This window comes from Cavia porcellus, unplaced genomic scaffold (genome assembly GCF_034190915.1).
Source record: "Cavia porcellus strain 051 isolate PalLab524CR breed Dunkin Hartley unplaced genomic scaffold, mCavPor4.1 scaffold_44, whole genome shotgun sequence".
NCBI lineage: Eukaryota > Metazoa > Chordata > Mammalia > Rodentia > Caviidae > Cavia > Cavia porcellus.
Window position 1 is genome coordinate 1,603,351 of NW_026947527.1, and position 12,725 is coordinate 1,616,075.

Consider the following 12,725-nt stretch of genomic DNA (forward strand, 5'->3'; position numbering starts at 1 on the left):
GTATGGGTGTGTGTTACATTACATTCACTAGTAGGATTGAGAAAAACATCACGGGGTGGTGTGAATCAGAGGGTCTGAATTAGGATAGGCAGTGAGTGGCAATGTAGGATGGAGAAAAGCACCACGGGGTGGTCAGCATGGGGAGGTCAGGGAACATGCAGTGGCAATGTAGGATAGGTTTCTGAAAAACATCGCGGGGTGGTGCGCATTGTATGGGTGTGTGTTACATTACATTCACTAGTAGGAGTGATAAAAACATCACGGGATGGTGCGCATTGTATGGGTGTGTGTTACATTACATTCACTAGTAGGAGTGAGAAAAACATCACGGGGTGGTGTGCATTGTATGGGTGTGTGTTACATTACATTCACTAGTATGAGTGAGAAAAACATCCCGGGGGGTGTGAATCAGAGTGTCTGAATTAGGATAGGCAGTGAGTGGCAATGTAGGATGGAGAAAAGCACCGCGGGCTCGTCAGCATAGGGAGGTCAGGGAACATGCAGTGGCAATGTAGGATAGGTTTCTGAAAAACATCGCGGGGTGGTGCGCATTGTGTGGGTGTGTGTTCATTACATTCCTAGTAGGAGTGAGAAAAACATCACGGGGTGGTGCGCATTGTATGGGTGTGTGTTACATTACATTCACTAGTAGGAGTGAGAAAAACATCACGGGGTGGTGTGAATCGGAGGGTCTGAATTAGGATAGGCAGTGAGTGGCAATGTAGGAGGGAGAAAAGCACCGCGGGGTGGTCAGCATGGGGAGGTCAGGGAACATGCAGTGGCAATGTAGGATAGGATTCTGAAAAACATCACGGGGTGGTGCGCATTGTATGGGTGTGTGTTACATTACATTCACTAGTAGGAGTGAGAAAAACATCACGGGGTGGTGTGAATCGGAGGGTTTGAATTAGGATAGGCAGTGAGTGGCAATGTAGGATGGAGAAAAGCACCACATGGTGGTCAGCATGGGGACGTCAGGGAGCATGCAGTGGCAATGTAGGATAGGTTTCTGAAAAACATCGCGGGGTGGTGCGCATTGTATGGTGTGTGTTACCTTACATTCACTAGTAGGAGTGAGAAAAACATCACGGAGTAGTGCGCATTTTATGGGTGTGTGTTACATTACATTCACTAGTAGGAGTGAGAAAAACATCGCGGGGTGGTGCGCATTGTATGGGTGTGTGTTACATTACATTCACTACTAGGAGTGAGAAAAACATCACGGGGTGGTGTGAATCGGAGGGTCTGAATTAGGATAGGCAGTGAGTGGCAATGTAGGATGGAGAAAAGCAACGCGGGGTGGTCAGCATGGGGAGGTCAGGGAACATGCAGTGGCAATGTAGGATAGGTTTCTGAAAAACATCGCGGGGTGGTGCGAATTGTATGGTTGTGTGTTACATTACATTCACTAGTACGAGTGAGAAAAACATCCCGGGTGTGGTGCGCATTGTATGGGTGTGTGTTACATTACATTGATTAGTAGGAGTGAGAAAAACATCACGGGGTGGTGTGAATCGGAGGGTCTGAATTAGGAGAGGCAGTGAGTGGCAATATAGGATGGAGAAAAGCACCGCGGGGTGGTCAGCATGGGGAGGTCAGGGAACATGCAGTGGCAATGTAGGATAGGTTTCTGAAAAACAACGCGGGGTGGTGCGCATTGTATGGGTGTGTGTTACATTACATTCACTAGTATTAGTGAGCAACATATCACGGGGTGGTGCGCACTGTATATGTGTGTGTAATGTTACATTCACTAGTAGGAGTGAGAAAAACATCACGTGGTGGTGTGAATCGGAGGGTCGGAATTAGGATAGGCAGTGAGGGGCAATGTAGGATGGAGAAAAGCACCGCAGGGTGGTCAGCATCGGGAGGTCAGGGAACATGTATTGGCAATGTAGGATAGGTTTCTGAAAAACATCGCGGGGTGGTGCGCATTGTATGGGTGTGTGTTACATTACATACACTAGTAGGAGTGAGAAAAACATCACGGGGTGGTGCGCATTGTATGGGTGTGTGTTACATTACATTCACTAGTAGGAGTGAGAAAAACATCACGGGGTGGTGTGAATCGGAGGGTCTGAATTAGGATAGGCAGTGAGTGGCAATGTAGGATGGAGAAAAGCAACGCGGGGTGATCAGCATGGGGAGGTCAGGGAATAAGCAGTGGCAATGTAGGATAGGTTTCTGAAAAACATCGCGGGGTGGTGCGAATTGTATGGTTGTGTGTTACATTACATTCACTAGTACGAGTGAGAAAAACATCCCGGGTGTGGTGCGCATTGTATGGGTGTGTGTTATATTTCATTGATTAGTAGGAGTGAGAAAAACATCACGGGGTTGTGTGAATCGGAGGGTCTGAATTAGGAGAGGCAGTGAGTGGCAATATAGGATGGAGAAAAGCACCGCGGGGTGGTCAGCATGGGGAGGTCAGGGAACATGCAGTGGCAATGTAGGATAGGTTTCTGAAAAACAACGCGGGGTGGTGCGCATTGTATGGGTGTGTGTTACATTACATTCACTAGTATTAGTGAGCAAAACATCACGGGGTGGTGCGCATTGTATATGTGTGTGTTACGTTACATTCACTAGTAGGAGTGAGAAAAACATCACGTGGTGGTGTGAATCGGAGGGTCTGAATTATGATAGGCAGTGAGGGGCAATGTAGGATGGAGAAAAGCACCGCAGTGTGGTCAGCATCGGGAGGTCAGGGAACATGCATTGGCAATGTAGGATAGGTTTCTGAAAAACATCGCGGGGTGGTGCGCATTGTATGGGTGTGTGTTACATTACATACACTAGTAGGAGTGAGAAAAACATCACGGGGTGGTGCGCATTGTATGGGTGTGTGTTACATTACATTCACTAGTAGGAGTGAGAAATACATCATGGGTTGGTGTGAATCAGAGGGTCTGAATTAGGATAGGCAGTGAGTGGCAATGTAGGATGGAGAAAAGCACCGCGGGGTGGTCAGCATGGGGAGGTCACGGAACATGCAGTGGCAATGTAGGATAGGTTTCTGAAAAACATCGCAGTGTGGTGCGCATTGTATGCGTGTGTGTTACATTACATTCACTAGTAGGAGTGAGAAAAACATCGCGGGGTGGTGCGCATTGTATGGGTGTGTGTTACATTACATTCACTACTAGGAGTGAGAAAAACATAACGGGGTGGTGCGCATTGTATGGGTGTGTGTTACATTACATTCAGTAGTAGGAGTGAGAAAAACATCACGAGGTGGTGTGAATCAGAGGGTCTCAATTAGGATCGGCAGTGAGTGGCAATGTAGGATAGAGAAAAGCACCGCGGGGTGGTCAGCATGGGGAGGTCAGGGAACATGCAGTGGCCATGTGGGATAGGTTTCTGAAAAACATCGCGGGGTGGTGCGCATTGTATGGGTGTGTGTTACATTACATTCAGTAGTAGGAGTGAGAAAAACATCACGGGGTGGAGTGAATTGGAGGGTCTGAATTAGGATAGGCAGTGAGTGGCAATGTAGGATGGAGAAAACCACCACGGGGTGGTCAGCATGGGGAAGTCAGGGAACATGCAGTGGCACGGTAGGATAGGTTTCTGAAAAAATTGCGGGGTGGTGCACATTGTATGGGTGTGTGTTACATTACATTCACTAGTAGGAGTGAGAAAAACATCACGGGGTGGTGCGCATTGTATGGGTGTGTGTTACATTACATTCACTAGTAGGAGTGAGAAAAACATCACGGGGTGGTGTGAATCGGAGGGTCTGAATTAGCATAGGCAGTGAGTGGCAATGTAGGATCAAGAAAAGCACCGCGTGGTGGTCATCATGAGGAGGTCAGGGAAAATGCAGTGGCAATGTAGATAGGTTACTGAAAAACATCGCGGGGTGGTGCGCATTGTATGGGTGTGTGTTACATTACATTCACTAGTAGGAGTGAGAAAAACATCACGGGATGGTGCGCATTGTATGGGTGTGTGTTACATTACATTCACCAGTAGGAGTGACAAAAAACATCACGGGGTGGGGCGCATTGTATGGGTGTGTGTTACATTACATTCACTAGTAGGAGTGAGAAAAACATCACGGGGTGGTGTGAATCGGAGGGTCTGAATTAGGATAGGCAGTGAGTGGCAATGTAGGAGGGAGAAAAGCACCGCGGGGTGGTCAGCATGGGGAGGTCAGGGAACATGCAGTGGCAATGTAGGATAGGATTCTGAAAAACATCACGGGGTGGTGCGCATTGTATGGGTGTGTGTTACATTACATTCACTAGTAGGAGTGAGAAAAACATCACGGGGTGGTGTGAATCGGAGGGTTTGAATTAGGATAGGCAGTGAGTGGCAATGTAGGATGGAGAAAAGCACCACATGGTGGTCAGCATGGGGACGTCAGGGAGCATGCAGTGGCAATGTAGGATAGGTTTCTGAAAAACATCGCGGGGTGGTGCGCATTGTATGGTGTGTGTTACCTTACATTCACTAGTAGGAGTGAGAAAAACATCACGGAGTAGTGCGCATTTTATGGGTGTGTGTTACATTACATTCACTAGTAGGAGTGAGAAAAACATCGCGGGGTGGTGCGCATTGTATGGGTGTGTGTTACATTACATTCACTACTAGGAGTGAGAAAAACATCACGGGGTGGTGTGAATCGGAGGGTCTGAATTAGGATAGGCAGTGAGTGGCAATGTAGGATGGAGAAAAGCACCGCGGGGTGGTCAGCATGGGGAGGTCACGGAACATGCAGTGGCAATGTAGGATAGGTTTCTGAAAAACATCGCAGTGTGGTGCGCATTGTATGCGTGTGTGTTACATTACATTCACTAGTAGGAGTGAGAAAAACATCGCGGGGTGGTGCGCATTGTATGGGTGTGTGTTACATTACATTCACTACTAGGAGTGAGAAAAACATAACGGGGTGGTGCGCATTGTATGGGTGTGTGTTACATTACATTCAGTAGCAGGAGTGAGAAAAACATCACGAGGTGGTGTGAATCAGAGGGTCTCAATTAGGATCGGCAGTGAGTGGCAATGTAGGATAGAGAAAAGCACCGCGGGGTGGTCAGCATGGGGAGGTCAGGGAACATGCAGTGGCCATGTGGGATAGGTTTCTGAAAAACATCGCGGGGTGGTGCGCATTGTATGGGTGTGTGTTACATTACATTCAGTAGTAGGAGTGAGAAAAACATCACGGGGTGGAGTGAATTGGAGGGGCTGAATTAGGATAGGCAGTGAGTGGCAATGTAGGATGGAGAAAAGCACCAAGGGGTGGTCAGCATGGGGAAGTCAGGGAACATGCAGTGGCACGGTAGGATAGGTTTCTGAAAAAATTTCGGGGTGGTGCACATTGTATGGGTGTGTGTTACATTACATTCACTAGTAGGAGTGAGAAAAACATCACGGGGTGGTGCGCATTGTATGGGTGTGTGTTACATTACATTCACTAGTAGGAGTGAAAAAAACATCACGGGGTGGTGTGAATCGGTGGGTCTGAATTAGGATAGGCAGTGAGTGGCAATGTAGGATGGAGAAAAGCACCGCGGGGTGGTCAGCATGTGGAGGTCAGGGAACAAGCAGTGGCAATGTAGGATAGGTTTCTGAAAAACATCGCGGGGTGGTGCGCATTTTATGTGTGTGTGTTACATTATATTCACTAGTAGGAGTGAGAAAAACATCACGGGGTGGAGCGCATTTTATGGGTGTGTGTTACATGACATTCACTAGTAGGAGTGAGAAAAACATCGCGGGGTGGTGCACATTGTACGGGTGTGTGTTACCTTACATTCACTAGTAGGAGTGAGAAAAACATCACGGGGTAGTGCGCATTGTATGGGTGTGTGTTACATTACATTCACTAGTAGGAGTGAGAAAAATATCGCAGGGTGGTGCGCATTGTATGGGTGTGTGTTACATTACATTCACTATTAGGAGTGAGAAAATCATCACGGGGTGGTGTGAATCGGAGGGTCTGAATTAGGATAGGCAGTGAGTGGCAATGTAGGATGGAGAAAAGCACCGCGGGGTGGTCAGCATGGGGAGGTCAGGGAACATGCATTGGCAATGTAGGATAGGTTTCTGAAAAACATCGCGGGGTGGTGCGCATTGTATGGGTGTGTGTTACATTACATACACTAGTAGGAGTGTGAAAAACATCACGGGGTGGTGCGCATTGTATGGGTGTGTGTTACATTACATTCACTAGTAGGAGTGAAAAATACATCATGGGTTGGTGTGAATCGGAGGGTCTGAATTAGGATAGGCAGTGAGTGGCAATGTAGGATGGAGAAAAGCACCGCGGGGTCGTCAGCATGGGGAGGTCACGGAACATGCAGTGGCAATGTAGGATAGGTTTCTGAAAAACATCGCAGTGTGGTGCGCATTGTATGCGTGTGTGTTACATTACATTCACTAGTAGGAGTGAGAAAAACATCGCGGGGTGGTGCGCATTGTATGGGTGTGTGTTACATTACATTCACTACTAGGAGTGAGAAAAACATAACGGGGTGGTGCGCATTGTATGGGTGTGTGTTACATTACATTCAGTAGTAGGAGTGAGAAAAACATCACGAGGTGGTGTGAATCAGAGGGTCTCAATTAGGATCGGCAGTGAGTGGCAATGTAGGATAGAGAAAAGCACCGCGGGGTGGTCAGCATGGGGAGGTCAGGGAACATGCAGTGGCCATGTGGGATAGGTTTCTGAAAAACATCGCGGGGTGGTGCGCATTGTATGGGTGTGTGTTACATTACATTCAGTAGTAGGAGTGAGAAAAACATCACGGGGTGGAGTGAATTGGAGGGTCTGAATTAGGATAGGCAGTGAGTGGCAATGTAGGATGGAGAAAACCACCACGGGGTGGTCAGCATGGGGAAGTCAGGGAACATGCAGTGGCACGGTAGGATAGGTTTCTGAAAAAATTGCGGGGTGGTGCACATTGTATGGGTGTGTGTTACATTACATTCACTAGTAGGAGTGAGAAAAACATCACGGGGTGGTGCGCATTGTATGGGTGTGTGTTACATTACATTCACTAGTAGGAGTGAGAAAAACATCACGGGGTGGTGTGAATCGGAGGGTCTGAATTAGCATAGGCAGTGAGTGGCAATGTAGGATCAAGAAAAGCACCGCGTGGTGGTCATCATGAGGAGGTCAGGGAAAATGCAGTGGCAATGTAGATAGGTTACTGAAAAACATCGCGGGGTGGTGCGCATTGTATGGGTGTGTGTTACATTACATTCACTAGTAGGAGTGAGAAAAACATCACGGAATGGTGCGCATTGTATGGGTGTGTGTTACATTACATTCACTATTAGGAGTGAGAAAAACATCACGGGGTGGTGTGAATTGGAGGGTCTGAATTAGGATAGGCAGTGAGTGGCAATGTAGGATGGAGAAAAGCACAGCGGGGTAGTCAGCATGTGGAGGTCAGGGAACAAGCAGTGGCAATGTAGGATAGGTTTCTGAAAAACATCGCGGGGTGGTGCGCATTGTATGGGTGTGTGTTAAATTACATTAACTAGTAGGAGTGAGAAAAACATCACGGGGTGTTGGGGATTGTATGGTTGTGTGTTACATTACATTCACCAGTAGGAGTGACAAAAAACATCACGGGGTGGGGCGCATTGTATGGGTGTGTGTTACATTACATTCACTAGTAGGATTGAGAAAAACATCACGGGGTGGTGTGAATCAGAGGGTCTGAATTAGGATAGGCAGTGAGTGGCAATGTAGGATGGAGAAAAGCACCACGGGGTGGTCAGCATGGGGAGGTCAGGGAACATGCAGTGGCAATGTAGGATAGGTTTCTGAAAAACATCGCGGGGTGGTGCGCATTGTATGGGTGTGTGTTACATTACATTCACTAGTAGGAGTGATAAAAACATCACGGGATGGTGCGCATTGTATGGGTGTGTGTTACATTACATTCACTAGTAGGAGTGAGAAAAACATCACGGGGTGGTGTGCATTGTATGGGTGTGTGTTACATTACATTCACTAGTATGAGTGAGAAAAACATCCCGGGGGGTGTGAATCAGAGTGTCTGAATTAGGATAGGCAGTGAGTGGCAATGTAGGATGGAGAAAAGCACCGCGGGCTCGTCAGCATAGGGAGGTCAGGGAACATGCAGTGGCAATGTAGGATAGGTTTCTGAAAAACATCGCGGGGTGGTGCGCATTGTGTGGGTGTGTGTTCATTACATTCCTAGTAGGAGTGAGAAAAACATCACGGGGTGGTGCGCATTGTATGGGTGTGTGTTACATTACATTCACTAGTAGGAGTGAGAAAAACATCACGGGGTGGTGTGAATCGGAGGGTCTGAATTAGGATAGGCAGTGAGTGGCAATGTAGGAGGGAGAAAAGCACCGCGGGGTGGTCAGCATGGGGAGGTCAGGGAACATGCAGTGGCAATGTAGGATAGGATTCTGAAAAACATCACGGGGTGGTGCGCATTGTATGGGTGTGTGTTACATTACATTCACTAGTAGGAGTGAGAAAAACATCACGGGGTGGTGTGAATCGGAGGGTTTGAATTAGGATAGGCAGTGAGTGGCAATGTAGGATGGAGAAAAGCACCACATGGTGGTCAGCATGGGGACGTCAGGGAGCATGCAGTGGCAATGTAGGATAGGTTTCTGAAAAACATCGCGGGGTGGTGCGCATTGTATGGGTGTGTGTTACATTACATACACTAGTAGGAGTGTGAAAAACATCACGGGGTGGTGCGCATTGTATGGGTGTGTGTTACATTACATTCACTAGTAGGAGTGAGAAAAATATCGCAGGGTGGTGCGCATTGTATGGGTGTGTGTTACATTACATTCACTATTAGGAGTGAGAAAATCATCACGGGGTGGTGTGAATCGGAGGGTCTGAATTAGGATAGGCAGTGAGTGGCAATGTAGGATGGAGAAAAGCACCGCGGGGTGGTCAGCATGGGGAGGTCAGGGAACATGCATTGGCAATGTAGGATAGGTTTCTGAAAAACATCGCGGGGTGGTGCGCATTGTATGGGTGTGTGTTACATTACATACACTAGTAGGAGTGTGAAAAACATCACGGGGTGGTGCGCATTGTATGGGTGTGTGTTACATTACATTCACTAGTAGGAGTGAAAAATACATCATGGGTTGGTGTGAATCGGAGGGTCTGAATTAGGATAGGCAGTGAGTGGCAATGTAGGATGGAGAAAAGCACCGCGGGGTCGTCAGCATGGGGAGGTCACGGAACATGCAGTGGCAATGTAGGATAGGTTTCTGAAAAACATCGCAGTGTGGTGCGCATTGTATGCGTGTGTGTTACATTACATTCACTAGTAGGAGTGAGAAAAACATCGCGGGGTGGTGCGCATTGTATGGGTGTGTGTTACATTACATTCACTACTAGGAGTGAGAAAAACATAACGGGGTGGTGCGCATTGTATGGGTGTGTGTTACATTACATTCAGTAGTAGGAGTGAGAAAAACATCACGAGGTGGTGTGAATCAGAGGGTCTCAATTAGGATCGGCAGTGAGTGGCAATGTAGGATAGAGAAAAGCACCGCGGGGTGGTCAGCATGGGGAGGTCAGGGAACATGCAGTGGCCATGTGGGATAGGTTTCTGAAAAACATCGCGGGGTGGTGCGCATTGTATGGGTGTGTGTTACATTACATTCAGTAGTAGGAGTGAGAAAAACATCACGGGGTGGAGTGAATTGGAGGGTCTGAATTAGGATAGGCAGTGAGTGGCAATGTAGGATGGAGAAAACCACCACGGGGTGGTCAGCATGGGGAAGTCAGGGAACATGCAGTGGCACGGTAGGATAGGTTTCTGAAAAAATTGCGGGGTGGTGCACATTGTATGGGTGTGTGTTACATTACATTCACTAGTAGGAGTGAGAAAAACATCACGGGGTGGTGCGCATTGTATGGGTGTGTGTTACATTACATTCACTAGTAGGAGTGAGAAAAACATCACGGGGTGGTGTGAATCGGAGGGTCTGAATTAGCATAGGCAGTGAGTGGCAATGTAGGATCAAGAAAAGCACCGCGTGGTGGTCATCATGAGGAGGTCAGGGAAAATGCAGTGGCAATGTAGATAGGTTACTGAAAAACATCGCGGGGTGGTGCGCATTGTATGGGTGTGTGTTACATTACATTCACTAGTAGGAGTGAGAAAAACATCACGGAATGGTGCGCATTGTATGGGTGTGTGTTACATTACATTCACTATTAGGAGTGAGAAAAACATCACGGGGTGGTGTGAATTGGAGGGTCTGAATTAGGATAGGCAGTGAGTGGCAATGTAGGATGGAGAAAAGCACAGCGGGGTAGTCAGCATGTGGAGGTCAGGGAACAAGCAGTGGCAATGTAGGATAGGTTTCTGAAAAACATCGCGGGGTGGTGCGCATTGTATGGGTGTGTGTTAAATTACATTAACTAGTAGGAGTGAGAAAAACATCACGGGGTGTTGGGGATTGTATGGTTGTGTGTTACATTACATTCACCAGTAGGAGTGACAAAAAACATCACGGGGTGGGGCGCATTGTATGGGTGTGTGTTACATTACATTCACTAGTAGGATTGAGAAAAACATCACGGGGTGGTGTGAATCAGAGGGTCTGAATTAGGATAGGCAGTGAGTGGCAATGTAGGATGGAGAAAAGCACCACGGGGTGGTCAGCATGGGGAGGTCAGGGAACATGCAGTGGCAATGTAGGATAGGTTTCTGAAAAACATCGCGGGGTGGTGCGCATTGTATGGGTGTGTGTTACATTACATTCACTAGTAGGAGTGATAAAAACATCACGGGATGGTGCGCATTGTTTGGGTGTGTGTTACATTACATTCACTAGTAGGAGTGAGAAAAACATCACGGGGTGGTGTGCATTGTATGGGTGTGTGTTACATTACATTCACTAGTATGAGTGAGAAAAACATCCCGGGGGGTGTGAATCAGAGTGTCTGAATTAGGATAGGCAGTGAGTGGCAATGTAGGATGGAGAAAAGCACCGCGGGCTCGTCAGCATAGGGAGGTCAGGGAACATGCAGTGGCAATGTAGGATAGGTTTCTGAAAAACATCGCGGGGTGGTGCGCATTGTGTGGGTGTGTGTTCATTACATTCCTAGTAGGAGTGAGAAAAACATCACGGGGTGGTGCGCATTGTATGGGTGTGTGTTACATTACATTCACTAGTAGGAGTGAGAAAAACATCACGGGGTGGTGTGAATCGGAGGGTCTGAATTAGGATAGGCAGTGAGTGGCAATGTAGGAGGGAGAAAAGCACCGCGGGGTGGTCAGCATGGGGAGGTCAGGGAACATGCAGTGGCAATGTAGGATAGGATTCTGAAAAACATCACGGGGTGGTGCGCATTGTATGGGTGTGTGTTACATTACATTCACTAGTAGGAGTGAGAAAAACATCACGGGGTGGTGTGAATCGGAGGGTTTGAATTAGGATAGGCAGTGAGTGGCAATGTAGGATGGAGAAAAGCACCACATGGTGGTCAGCATGGGGACGTCAGGGAGCATGCAGTGGCAATGTAGGATAGGTTTCTGAAAAACATCGCGGGGTGGTGCGCATTGTATGGTGTGTGTTACCTTACATTCACTAGTAGGAGTGAGAAAAACATCACGGAGTAGTGCGCATTTTATGGGTGTGTGTTACATTACATTCACTAGTAGGAGTGAGAAAAACATCGCGGGGTGGTGCGCATTGTATGGGTGTGTGTTACATTACATTCACTACTAGGAGTGAGAAAAACATCACGGGGTGGTGTGAATCGGAGGGTCTGAATTAGGATAGGCAGTGAGTGGCAATGTAGGATGGAGAAAAGCAACGCGGGGTGGTCAGCATGGGGAGGTCAGGGAACATGCAGTGGCAATGTAGGATAGGTTTCTGAAAAACATCGCGGGGTGGTGCGAATTGTATGGTTGTGTGTTACATTACATTCACTAGTACGAGTGAGAAAAACATCCCGGGTGTGGTGCGCATTGTATGGGTGTGTGTTACATTACATTGATTAGTAGGAGTGAGAAAAACATCACGGGGTGGTGTGAATCGGAGGGTCTGAATTAGGAGAGGCAGTGAGTGGCAATATAGGATGGAGAAAAGCACCGCGGGGTGGTCAGCATGGGGAGGTCAGGGAACATGCAGTGGCAATGTAGGATAGGTTTCTGAAAAACAACGCGGGGTGGTGCGCATTGTATGGGTGTGTGTTACATTACATTCACTAGTATTAGTGAGCAATATATCACGGGGTGGTGCGCACTGTATATGTGTGTGTAATGTTACATTCACTAGTAGGAGTGAGAAAAACATCACGTGGTGGTGTGAATCGGAGGGTCGGAATTAGGATAGGCAGTGAGGGGCAATGTAGGATGGAGAAAAGCACCGCAGGGTGGTCAGCATCGGGAGGTCAGGGAACATGTATTGGCAATGTAGGATAGGTTTCTGAAAAACATCGCGGGGTGGTGCGCATTGTATGGGTGTGTGTTACATTACATACACTAGTAGGAGTGAGAAAAACATCACGGGGTGGTGCGCATTGTATGGGTGTGTGTTACATTACATTCACTAGTAGGAGTGAGAAAAACATCACGGGGTGGTGTGAATCGGAGGGTCTGAATTAGGATAGGCAGTGAGTGGCAATGTAGGATGGAGAAAAGCAACGCGGGGTGATCAGCATGGGGAGGTCAGGGAATATGCAGTGGCAATGTAGGATAGGTTTCTGAAAAACATCGCGGGGTGGTGCGAATTGTATGGTTGTGTGT